Raw genomic sequence first — 12,129 nt, 5'->3', positions numbered from 1 at the left:
ACTCAGTTTCCAGACTTGTCTTCTGTAAGATCTAGAGCCTTTTCTCTGAACTTCTGAAGGATATTTCTTCTCACATAAACTACTGTCACCTCAATCTCACCGTGCCTAAAACTACCTATCATTGACATTTATTTTTTGGAAATATATCTTTTCCTCCCAACCATATTAAAGTAAGAGTGCATTATACCTTTTTGGATCCCAGTGCCTGGGCTTTCTAAGTGGTTAATAAATATCTGTGTTGACAAATATCAAGTATGGTGATTGTCATGGTAGAACTGTGTCCCCCAAAAAAGAGACTCTGAAGTCCTAAACTCCAGGACCTCAAAATGTGACCTTACTGGGAGACAGAGTTGTTATAAATGTAATTAGTTAAGATGAGGTCATACAGAAGTAGGGTGGACCCTTAATCCAATATGACTGGTGCCCTTATAAGAAGAGGAGAAAGACACACAGGGTGAAGAACACCAGTGACAGTCGAGGCAGAGACTGGAGTGATACATCTACAAGCCAAGGAATGCCAAGGACTGACAGAAAATACCAGAAGCTAGATGAGACAAGGAAGAATCCTCCTCTTTATGTTTCAGAGGTAGCATGGCCCTTGATTTTGGATTTCTAGCCCTCAGAAATATCAGATAATAAAATTCTGTTGTTTTAAGCCACCTAGTTTGTGGTATTATGTATGACAGCCCTAGGAAACTAATGTATGGTTAAAAGGAGAATTTTGGGGTCAAACAACTCTGAAGACAATATCAACTCTACCATTTAATTATGTGAGCTTGGGAAACTTACTAACCTCTCTTGTCTCTCAGTTTTCTTATCCTTAAAATGAGGATAATACCTGTTTCACAGGATTTTTGTAAGATTTACATTTGCAGTGTATATTACAAATTTTACAGAAAGCCTAGCACACAGTGTATGCTCAAATTAATATCCTATTTGCCCTTTGCATTATTAAATGAGCCTTTTATTTACAGTAACTAGTGTATTCATTCAACAAATATTTATTGAATATCTTCTTGGGTTAGGCACTACTCCAAGAATTTGGGATACAGAAGTAAACAAAATAGAAAGACACTTCCTCATGGAACTTACCTATAGAAAATAAGCCTACTTTTTTCTCTTAAGCTGTCACTGCAAATTGTCCTAAACTCTGCTTCAAGGGATTATTATGATAAGAAAGAAATGAGTAGATTTGCTTATTAAATCACAGTAGATTCTTTTCAAGATATCAAAATACTAGGAGCCATCATTACATAACAGTTTGCTTGCCATGGTATAAAGCAAAACAAACTAATATTATCTTTCCATTCAAAATGTAAAGGGAAGAAAAACAATTTTTATTCATTTTCTTAACTACAGGTCCACATTCTAATAAGATGCTACAAGAAACCAATTAAATTTAGCATATACAAAAATTATTAAAAGGTTAAACTGTCATATGTAAAAATACCTTCAAGTAAATCTTCACCATTGAAAAGGAAGAAATATTACCCTCAATGAATTTTTCAACTGTAAAAAGAAAATCTCTCATGTGATTTATGATCATTTTTATCATTTTCTAAAATTTACTTAATGTCACTAGGGTAATGGAGAAAATTTTAAGTATGTGCTGTTGAAAAGTAAAGCATTGTAAGTAACAAAACAACAACAAATAAAGTTCTTAAGCTCTAGAATATTAATGAAGAATGGAGACATCAACATTTTTTTATCTCAAAGACAAGGAATTACTTTATAGATATTTGATATGACATCTTTTTTTAAAATTTTTTTATTGGAGTATAATTGCTTTACAATGTTGTGTTAGTTTCTGCTGCACAGTGAAGTGAGTCAGCTATATGCATACACATATCCCCTCCCTCTTGGACCTCCCTCCCACCCCCCTCCCCCATCCCACCCATCTAGGTCATCACAGAGCACCGAGCTGAGCTTCCTGTGCTTTACAGCATCTTTATCAACAGGAAGGATGACAGAGAATGTAAAACTTTGGTTTGCGTGCCTTAGGACGCATCCCCGGATAGATTCCCTCCCTCGTCCCACATCTCTCCAGCTCCATGTCTCTAGGGTTTCCCTGCCCCGACCCTGTGCCCCACACGTGTCTACTGAGCACTTGAAATATGACTCGTCCAGACTGAGATGTGCTACAAGGGTAAAATATACACCAAATTTTGAAGACCTGGTATGAAAAAAGGAATGTACAATATATCAATTATATTTCATGTTGATTACAATTTGAAATGATAATATTTTGATTATATTGAGTTAAATCAAATATTTTGTAAAAATTAAATTCACCTGTGTCTTTTTACCTTCTTAATGTATCTATTAGGAAATTTAAACCTCCGTATGTGGTTTGTATCTGTAGCTCATGTTATATTTCTATTGGACCGTAGGGCTCATGTTACGAAGTCACAGTTGTTGGGAGTAGCAAGGACTTGCAGTAAAGACCAGAAATCAAGTGGTCACTTAATCTCTACCACTAGCTGACTGATCTGTTCTTTCCTGTGTATCAGCTTTATTCAAACTATAAACCAACTACGGACCAAGTTCCTCCACACAGCAGGAAACATGGCAACACATTTCCATTTTGACATTTTGTTAAACCTGCCATCACTGAGTCACTAACATACCCTCACTAGCCCCATGTTCAGAAACCCAGGAAAGATCTCTGATTGGCCTGGATTGAGTCAGGTGCCAGCATAAGACTAATCAACTGCAGCCAAGTGGGTGGAATCTGTAGGAAAGTGCCACTCTCTCACTGATTACAGGTTTGGAGTGAGGGAGAAGTTCCCGTAAGAGGGATGATGATGCTCCTAGAAGAAGTCAAGGTAAAGGGCAAAGAATTTAACAGAGAGCCACTGTAGTACGAATGTGTTGATAATATTGCAGAGAAGTCCTCTCATTGTGTTTTCATTTGTGAAAGGGACACATTGCTGCTTTGACCCAACATCCCTTCTTTTGCAGAACAAAGCTGTCTATTTGGAATATTATCCTATTCCAAGCTGTCCTAGTGAGGATATCAGTCACAACTGACACCTCCATCCCCACCCACTGGACAATGGGAAAGTGCATTTGACTCAAACCTAGTCAAGCAGAGTGCCACATTCCCCTGGGAACAACTATTGTTCCAAAAGTGAGCACGTGACTAAAGGAAGACCAATCACACGTCTTCTAGAATTTAAATACAAAACTGGAAGGTAAAAGTTGTCTGTTTTCCATTGTGATTGATAAAGGATGTGAATCTGAGACTATTAAGAGATAGCTTCACTGGGTACACAAAGGAGGACCATCTTCGATCGGACAGAACAGAGACAACACAGGGAAGAAAGTGAAGCTGATAGGGAGAGAAAAAGAAAGAAAAAGAAGGAAGAAGAGAAGAAACTGTGTAAGCATCAGGAGCTAGCCATGCCTGAAAGCTAAGCAATCTTGGACTTCCCAGTTCTATGAACCAGTACGTTCCCTACTGTGTTTGAGCTTACTTTGAGTCTAGATTAGATCTTTTGCACCAAAAAGAGTCTATTCTAATTATCTTAAGGGTCAAACCAATTCAACCTTTGACTCTCAATCTCAGTGTCAGTGCTAAGCTATTCTGAAAATGACAGAAAGCTTAAAATAAACCAGGAGTCATGGAATATAGACAAATTCTATATACAGAAAGCAAACTTAAGTGTATTCCTTTCCTTGAGGTAAGCAAGCTGCATATAATCCAATGTGCCTCATTTGTGGCAGGCTCACACGTCTATTACAGCATTCTAAAACCTGATGGCATTTATTTATTTACTTGTCTCTCTCCACAACTGGACTTTCAGCCTCTTCAGGGCAGACATACTTTATTTATCTTTATATGATGACAGCCTAGCACAGTGCTGGGCAATGAATGCTTATAAGAGAGTGGAAAGGAATTAAAATAGAGAGAGAAAAAATATTGCAGACAGCTTATGCAGGTACTTACTTGAAATATGCTTTCACAGATATAAGACAAATTTTTGTTGTCTTTTTGTTTAACTACTGGTTTGTACCATAATATACCAATGGAGGGACGGTCAGCTCCTAATGAAAGAATAACGTAATCATCATCATCATAATATCACCTAACGTTTTTGTGTGTTTTCTGTATCCCAAGCCCTCTGTTAATTGTTTATATCTTTTCCACTTAGAATACGGGTTTAGCACTAAGAAGATGAAAATACTTCAGGATACTTTGTTATTGTACTTTATGTAGCACTTTATAGTTTGCAGAATTCTTCCCCATATATATCTTCTTGTTTGCAATTCTTTGCAATTCAGTGAGGTAGATGGGAAAATATTAAAATCTCATAACTCATATGAAAAAAAGTCTCAAGAAGTTAAAACACTTTTCTTAAGTAACAATATTAGTAATTTAGAATAAGAATTTAGGTCTCATGACTCCACACCAGTACTTGCTCTACTATAGAAAGAGCAAGTGATGTAAATATCATTACAAATTAACCTAAAACAGCCACCTGGAGAATCTGTGGATCATACAGGTAATGATTTCATTGGTGTCCCTTAGTTCCCATTTCCTAGGCATTTTCAAGCTTAATTTCTGCATAAAAATTCTCCTCCTCCAACTTCCTCTCATTACTCTTTTCTCTTAATAATCCACTTACAGAATGAAACCAAGTATCATAATTGTAAATACTGGAAGGTTTTGCTTGCAAATAGGAAGCTACAGACCTTTCCCTAAAAGCAATGCCTACTTCTTTTAAATAAAAGACAATGAACCATGACAGGGAAAACTCCCTTCCCCATAATTTGAAGAAAAATCTTCCCTTGATATTCCTGCTAGGGCAGCTGGTTCTGATCGCAGCAAACAATGCTCAGGCTCATTCTGGCCTCAATACACTGGGTGGGAGAAGCTGCAGTACAAAAGGGACAGATTTCGTCTTCTCATTACTGCCCTCATAGAATTCCTTAGATTGGGTACATTTTTAGCTACATGGTGGGTGCACCATAAAATCTCATATTTTATATATACACCATACACACACACACGCTTACACACACATAGAATAGAATATGTAATTTGCACAGTTAGTTTTATGTTGAAACTGGAATTCTGTAAAACAGTGGGTGAAGAGATCTCATTTGTATGATTTTTTTTTTCATTTTTTAATGATAATTTTTAGAGTCTTTATATAGCTGCAATGGCTTACCAGTCTAAATATTTCATTCAGGGAAAAAAAAAAAAAAAAAAGAGGTGGCATTTGAAAAGCACTACAATAATTTCGTAAGAGCTATATTCATTTTTTTCCAAAAGAGTGGGAATCCCATTTTAGCCTGCCAGGAAAAGAAAGCTTAAGAGTAAATTCTGGGAGCAACGAATTTTTTTATCCTTCTATAAAAAACATTCAGGCTGTTACTGCCTTCAGTCAAGAAATATTGATTGAGTACTATGTGTCAGGCCCTGTGTCTGGGACAAGAATTGTCCTGGTGAATAAACACATCTCCCTGCCTCCTGGTATATCATTTAGCTATTAATTCAACAAACATCATTGAGCATCTTGTATGTTCCAGGTACGACATGCCAAAAAACCCATTAAAATCCATGCTTTCATGGAACTGAGATCCCAGTGGGAAAAAGAGATAATAAACGAATAAGTTTAAAAACAGACTATTTACATTCAGAAAGTGATAGAGGTTTTGAAGGAAATAAGAACTTCCGAGTGCTGTTGGAAGGGAATTCTATTTTAGATAAAGTGATTGTCAAAAATGCCCTAATGGGCAATACTTGAGTGGAGCCCTGAAAATGTGAAGGATCAAGTTCTGTGCAAACCTGGAAAAAGATAGCTGGAGGCAGAGGCCACTGGGTAGAGGAATGTTTAGCAGAAGTGTATTGAGCAAGGGGAAGAGCAGGGAAGGATAATATTAGAGAAGTGGGCAGGTCTGAGGAGGTAGTGCAACTAATAAGAACTTTGGACCTTATTCTAAGTATGATACAAGACCATTTGGGCATCATAAGAAAAATGATGTGATTGAAAAAGCTAGTTCTTGATATCGTTTAATGAATAATCTGTAGGTTTGGAAAGTGGAAGCAGAAGGAGAGGTTTGAGGCTCTGCAGTAACCTAAGAGAGATGACAGTGGCTTTGATTAGAGTGATGGAGATAGTGAGCATAATACTAATACAAATACATAGTAGAGTCATGCACTATCCTACTAAATTTACATTTATTAATTTGTTTGGACTCTTGTATACAATTTTTTTTTAATTTATTATTTATTTATTTATTTATTTTTGGGTGTGTTGGGTCTTCGTTTATGTGTGAGGGCTTTCTCTAGTTGCGGCAAGCGGGGGCCACTCTTAATCACGGTGCGCGGGGCCTCTCACTGTCGCGGCCTCTCTTGTTGCAGAGCACAGGCTCCAGACGCGCAGGCTCAGTAGTTGTGGCTCACGGGCCCAGCTGCTCCACGGCATGTGGGATCTTCCCAGACCAGGGCTCGAACCCGTGTCCCCTGCATTGGCAGGCAGATTCTCAACCACTGCGCCACCAGGGAAGCCCTCCTGTATACAATTTTGAATAATTTGATAATAACCCTATGATATAGGTGCTATGAATATACCCACTTTACAGCTATGGAGAAGAAAGCAGAGTGGATTTTAGTAGCTTCCTCAAGACTACACAGATAATAACTAATTAGGGGATGTGAAAGTTTAGCCAACTAAAAAGTTAGAGGGAATAGCCCACACATAAGACCACTTTCACTTCTGATACCAGCTGCAAGTTCAGGGGTCCCAAGACCACCTACAGTTCCATAATTCACTAGAAGGACTCACAGAATGCACTGAAGACTGTTATCCTCATGGTTACGGTTGACTGGAGGGAAGGGATGCAGATTGAAATTAGTCAAGGGAAAACATATACAAAGTGAAGTCCAGGAAAGTACCAAACCTGGAGCTACCAGCTGTCATCTCCTGTGGAGTCAAGACAATTAATTTGACGGCATCCACGTGTGAAAGTACGCACAGTATTGCCTAGCCAAGAAGCTCACTCGCGCCTCAATGTTCAGGGTTTTGACTGGAGTGCCATCATGTAGACGTGATTGATTGCTCAAGGGGCTTATCTCAGTCCCTCGTCTCTCCAGAGGGCTACTGATACTGCATGGCCCAGTCTCCCCACCCACCCCTCCACACACACAGAATCGTATTGTCAGCCCTTGTGGTGGGGCCAGCCCCAACCCTAAATCATATTGTTAAGCTACCCTGATCCAAGGTCCACAGGCAAACAAAAACACTCCTATCAGGCATGACAGACCAAGGGCTTAGAGATTGCCTCCTAGAAATTAAGGGCAAGGCCAAACCTCTCTTTGGGCAACGTTAGACTCTTTACTGCACAGGGGAAGACATGAATAAGAGGGAAACAAAGACGTTGTTTTCAGCCACGTAAAATTTGAGATTCTCTTTTTATATAAAAATAAGATGTTGAGTAACAGTTATATATACATATCTAGGGTCCAAGCATGAGAAGACTGGACTGAAAATTCTGAAGCCTACAAACTGTAGATGGAATTTAAATGACACGGGATGGAATAAGATGAATCAAAAAGAAATTTTAGGGAAACGAAGAGAAACAAGGACTAAGCCGTGGAGCATAGCCACATATAAAGGTTGGGGAAAGGAAGAAGATCTAGTAAAGGAAATTGAGAAGTAATGGCCATTGACATAGGAGAAAAATGAGGAAAATAAGAGAAGGTGTATCCAAAAAGTGACAGTTATGTAGAAACATGACCTCATATTTGGAAATGCATACTAAAGCATTTATAGATAAAGTAACACAATATCTGCAACTTTCAAATGGTTCAGTAAAAAGAAAAACATAAAAATATGTTTATAGGGATCTCCCTGGTGGTCCAGTGGTTAGGACTCTGTGTTTCCACTGCAGGGGGCATGGGTTCGATCCCTGGTGGGTGAACTAAGATCCCGCATGCTCCATGGTATGGCCAAAAACAAAAAGGAAAAGAAAAAATATGTTTATAAACATAAAAGAAATACAGAAAAATGTGTTAAAATTATTGAATCTAGGTACAAAGTATACGGGGGGATTCACTGTATTACTCCTTCAAGTTTTTGTGTTTTTCACAATAAAATGTCAGGTATGAGAAGAGAGGGTACTAATGACCAGTGCCAAAATGTTCCTGAGAAATTCAGAAGGTGGGGGCAGATAACAGACTCAGAATTTGGAGTTTGGACTTTGGGATTTGGTAAAGGTAGGAGGAGAGAGAATGGGAGATGAGGAACATTCAAGGAGATTTTCCCTATAAGAGAGAGCTAAGAAGTTGGGCAAAGGCTGAAATAATGTAACAAGGATCCTAACTGAGTGGAGGAAATCAGATGGGGACAAGAGGATCCAAGGCTTCAAAAGAAGCTGATGCTTGAGCTAAGTTTGCAAGAACTAGGAAGCTTTAACCAGAGTGAGAAAATGGGAGAGGAATTCCAGGCAAGAAGAACAACACACGCAGAAGCATGAAGGTGCCAGAAGGGTGTGTTACTACATTTAGTTTGAATTTGTATAGTTTGGCTAGGACTGAAGCTGGAAAGATGGGTAAAGGTTACCTTACAAAACAGCCAGAGTTCCTCCAAGAAGGGTCTAAAGTTCCCTAAATTGAGAATATCCTGGGGCACTGGCTGAGACATAGATTTACAGACTCCACTAAAGACCTGTTGAATCAGAATCCCTGTGGGTGGGACTCCCTGGAAAATGAGAATGTGTGTGTGTGTGTGTGAGTGTGTGTGTGTGTGTCTTCTCCCAGCATCACATGGCCTTTCATCTCTGCCATCTCTATAGATAGTTTTATTTCTGTATTTCTTTCAGAAATTTTCACATTCCCCCTCCCCCTGACCCACTTTCTCATAGCTTCTAATGCCCAGAACTTTGCTTTGCTTGTGGCTCCATCTTATATGGTATGGGCTCCAACTAAGACCTTTCAGCACAAATGTCCACCACAAACTGACATCTACATCTAGATACCTCTACACCTTTGAGTTCCTATTACAGAGTGAGAAACAGATGAGGAAAGAAGGAGAAACGGGGGAGGAAGAGAGACTGATTGTTGGTTAGTACAGGCCACGAGTCCACTCTAGCTTCAATCAGCAGTGACTAGGGGCACTTCACATGTGCACAGGGCAGGCTCTCTACAGCACTGCTACTCAGAATGTCAGTCCACAGTGAGAAAAGGAGCTTGTGTCAGAATGTAAGTCAGTGCACTGCTTCCTTCATCAATAAAGTCTTGCTATGAAAAAAAAAAGTCAGCTGAACTAAACAGAGTGCTTCATGGCACAGTTAATTTACACTCTGGCACAAGTACCTTATCTTATTGAGGACAGGTAACAAACAGCTCCAAGACTGGTAGCCAATCCACGGGCCACGCTCTGAAAAGCACTGCTCCAAAAAGAGTTATGGATAAAACAGGCATTTTAAATAATACAAGATACAATCTATGTTGATGTCAGTGATCAAAAATTAGCAAAGAATGTCCTTCTAGCAAACCCATGAGAAAAGCGTTCCGATGAAAATACAAAAGACAGACTTCATCCCCAAGCATCAGACCATATTTCTGAAGATAACGAGAAATTAACTTAAAGTTTAACTCACCACTGAAAATAATTCTGACTACTAGCAAGTAAGGTATATTTTTATAAAGAAGGGAGAGTGAACGCCAAGAGCACTAGAGGTGTGCCTTTAGAGCTTACTTTTATTCCTCTCCACCAGGTGACCTGGGAAGCATAAGAGTCACAGAACTTTTCTTAAAACTCTCTTCAAGGCTGTTAGGAGGTATAAAATACACACCTTGAGCAAAATAAATGTATGCACTTCAAGAAGGTAATAAATCACTTGTAGCTTTATTGCCGTCAGTCATTGGTTCTTGAAGGGCAAACTGTACTTGATTCTTGACTTGCTCTTTGCTTCACTGATCAGCAACTTTTCTTAGAAGTTACAAAGTTTTCACTGTTGACAACTCTGGGATTTTTTTAAACTCATCTTATGTTTTTTAAATATTATTTTATGGCCATATTGGTGTGTAATTTAATTCTACAAACTTCAGTTGAATGCTTACTATGTGCTGGGGACTGCTTCCTCTCTGCTCTGGAGGGAATGCAGAAAGGACTAAAATGTCATCGGGGAGCTCATATGACCCCTTGGGAGAGACTGATGTGTGTGCACATAACTAGGAATTAAGGTAGGTGGCAATTAGTGCTGTAATTGGACAAGAAAAGGGAATAATTAATTCTGACTATAAAAATACAAGAAGACTTCACAGAAGAATTGGTCCTTGAAGGAAAAGTAGAATTTCAAGAGGCCAGGGAAGAGAGAAGTAAAGAACATCCCAGGCAGAGGAAATAATTGAACTCAGTCTTGAAAGAGTGTGGCTCATTCAGGAAACATCAAGTAATCTTCCAACACTAGTCCATAAGATGTGTTGGAGGAAGGGTGCACAAAGTGAATAAGAGCACACAGGCTTACAATTGCAAGTCATGTTCACAGAATTGTGAGCAGTCCAAGGTTACAAGATCACAAAGTGTAGAGAAGAGTAGTGGACTCTGAGGTCGGGCTGACGATTGGGGCCATGTTATAAAAGGCTTTGAATGTCATGCTGAGGAATTTAGAGCAAGGAAGAAATCGTACAAGATATGTAGCACTAAAACAGCCTTTGTGGTGGATTATAATATTTGAAATTTTTCATTCCCTCCTTCTCTTATAGCAATTTTCTCTGCACCCTTGCCTTTGGCCTCAGTCATGTGATTTGCTTTGGTTAATGGAGTAGAATGTGAGCAGACATGCCCTACATTACCCTCAAGTGGAAAAAAACTTTTGGAAGCATTGAAGGTTTCTGTCAGACTATTTGTTCCTGTACCTCTACCATGGAGAGAGTCTGCCTCTTTAGCCTGAGTCTTAGAATGGAAAGAATCATGGAACAGAATTCAACTTCTATAACCATAGGCTGGATAAGACCCATACTTGCTGACTGGCAGTCCCTGACATAGGGACACAGGTAAGCAAAAAACCAAATATCCGCTGTTTAAATCCACTGAGATTTCAAGATTTTTTGTTACACAGTATAATGTAGTGAATGGTGAGTAATTCACATTTTTAAAATTATAATGCCAAGAAATTTTTATTGGAAAAATACTGAGACTTTTAAAGAAAAATAAAATTACCTATAATCACAATCCCCAGAGATAATCACAGATAACACTTGACCATACTTTGCACTAAATATCAGTCCAGATGAGTCATAGGTCTATAGAGGAAAGGTAAAGCAGTGAAGCTTTTAGAAGCAAATATAGGAAAATATCTTCATGACCTCGGGGTAGGCAAAGGTTTCTCAAGCAGGACACAAAAAGTGCTAAAGTAAAAGACTGTGAAATTGGACTACACTAAAATAAAAGATGCCTATTAACAAAAGACACCATCAAAAGCCTGAAAGAGCAAGCCACACAATGGAACCAGCATGCGCAATCTCTGTATCCTATCAAGGGTTCATACTCAGGATATGTAAAGAAGGCTAACACGGCAATGGAAAAATGGTCAAAACACTTGAACTGGCCCTTCAACTAATAATACTTTATTTCCTGTTCTGGTGTTGGTTACACTGGTGTGTTTACTTCGTGAAAATTAATGGAACTATATGCTTACTATGATGTGTGTGTCCACAATACAAATACACATTAAAAATGAGAGTCTCTAAATTCTTATGTTTAGATTTAATTTAAAGTCTTAACAAAGCAACTTAATTAAAAGGGGCAGGATCCTTTGAAAGTATCAATGGAAGTTTCTTCAAGAAGTTTTTTTTTTAGTGCACAGCACAATCAGCTACAAACTATTATAGATTTCTGCAAAACTTCATAACTGGCAACACAACATTGGTTGTCAGGAATCTTAATATCTTACCCAGATGATTTTAATGAATATAATTTTTAGATACATATCAGACTTAAAATCCTATTATACTATGACTAAGACTAACACTGCACAGTTCTCCAGTCAGATATTAACAAATATGAAAGATAAATTCCCTTTTCATTTGCTTCATTCTTCCATTAAGTACCACAGAATTCATATTTCAGTCAATACATATGATCTTTTCAAATTAAATTATCATCTTTTAGCAAG

General features: G+C 38.4%; 2 long non-coding RNA genes across 2 annotated transcripts in view; one reads left to right on the top strand and one right to left on the bottom strand.

The window, feature by feature from the left end:
* The window catches only part of LOC309610318, a 382,265-nt gene that overhangs the window by 20,490 nt on the left and 349,646 nt on the right, over positions 1-12,129 (bottom strand). The window lies entirely within an intron of this gene.
* On the top strand, positions 1,942-7,505 carry LOC309611026. The gene is made up of 2 exons (XR_014234288.1): positions 1,942-6,197; positions 6,512-7,505. It is a non-coding gene; the product is annotated as an uncharacterized lncRNA (long non-coding RNA).

Source organism: Balaenoptera borealis, assembly GCF_965194805.1.
Source record: "Balaenoptera borealis genome assembly, chromosome: 14".
Lineage (NCBI taxonomy): Eukaryota > Metazoa > Chordata > Mammalia > Artiodactyla > Balaenopteridae > Balaenoptera > Balaenoptera borealis.
Note: the sequence above shows the minus strand (reverse complement) of the source record. Positions and strands in the feature narration are given on the sequence as shown.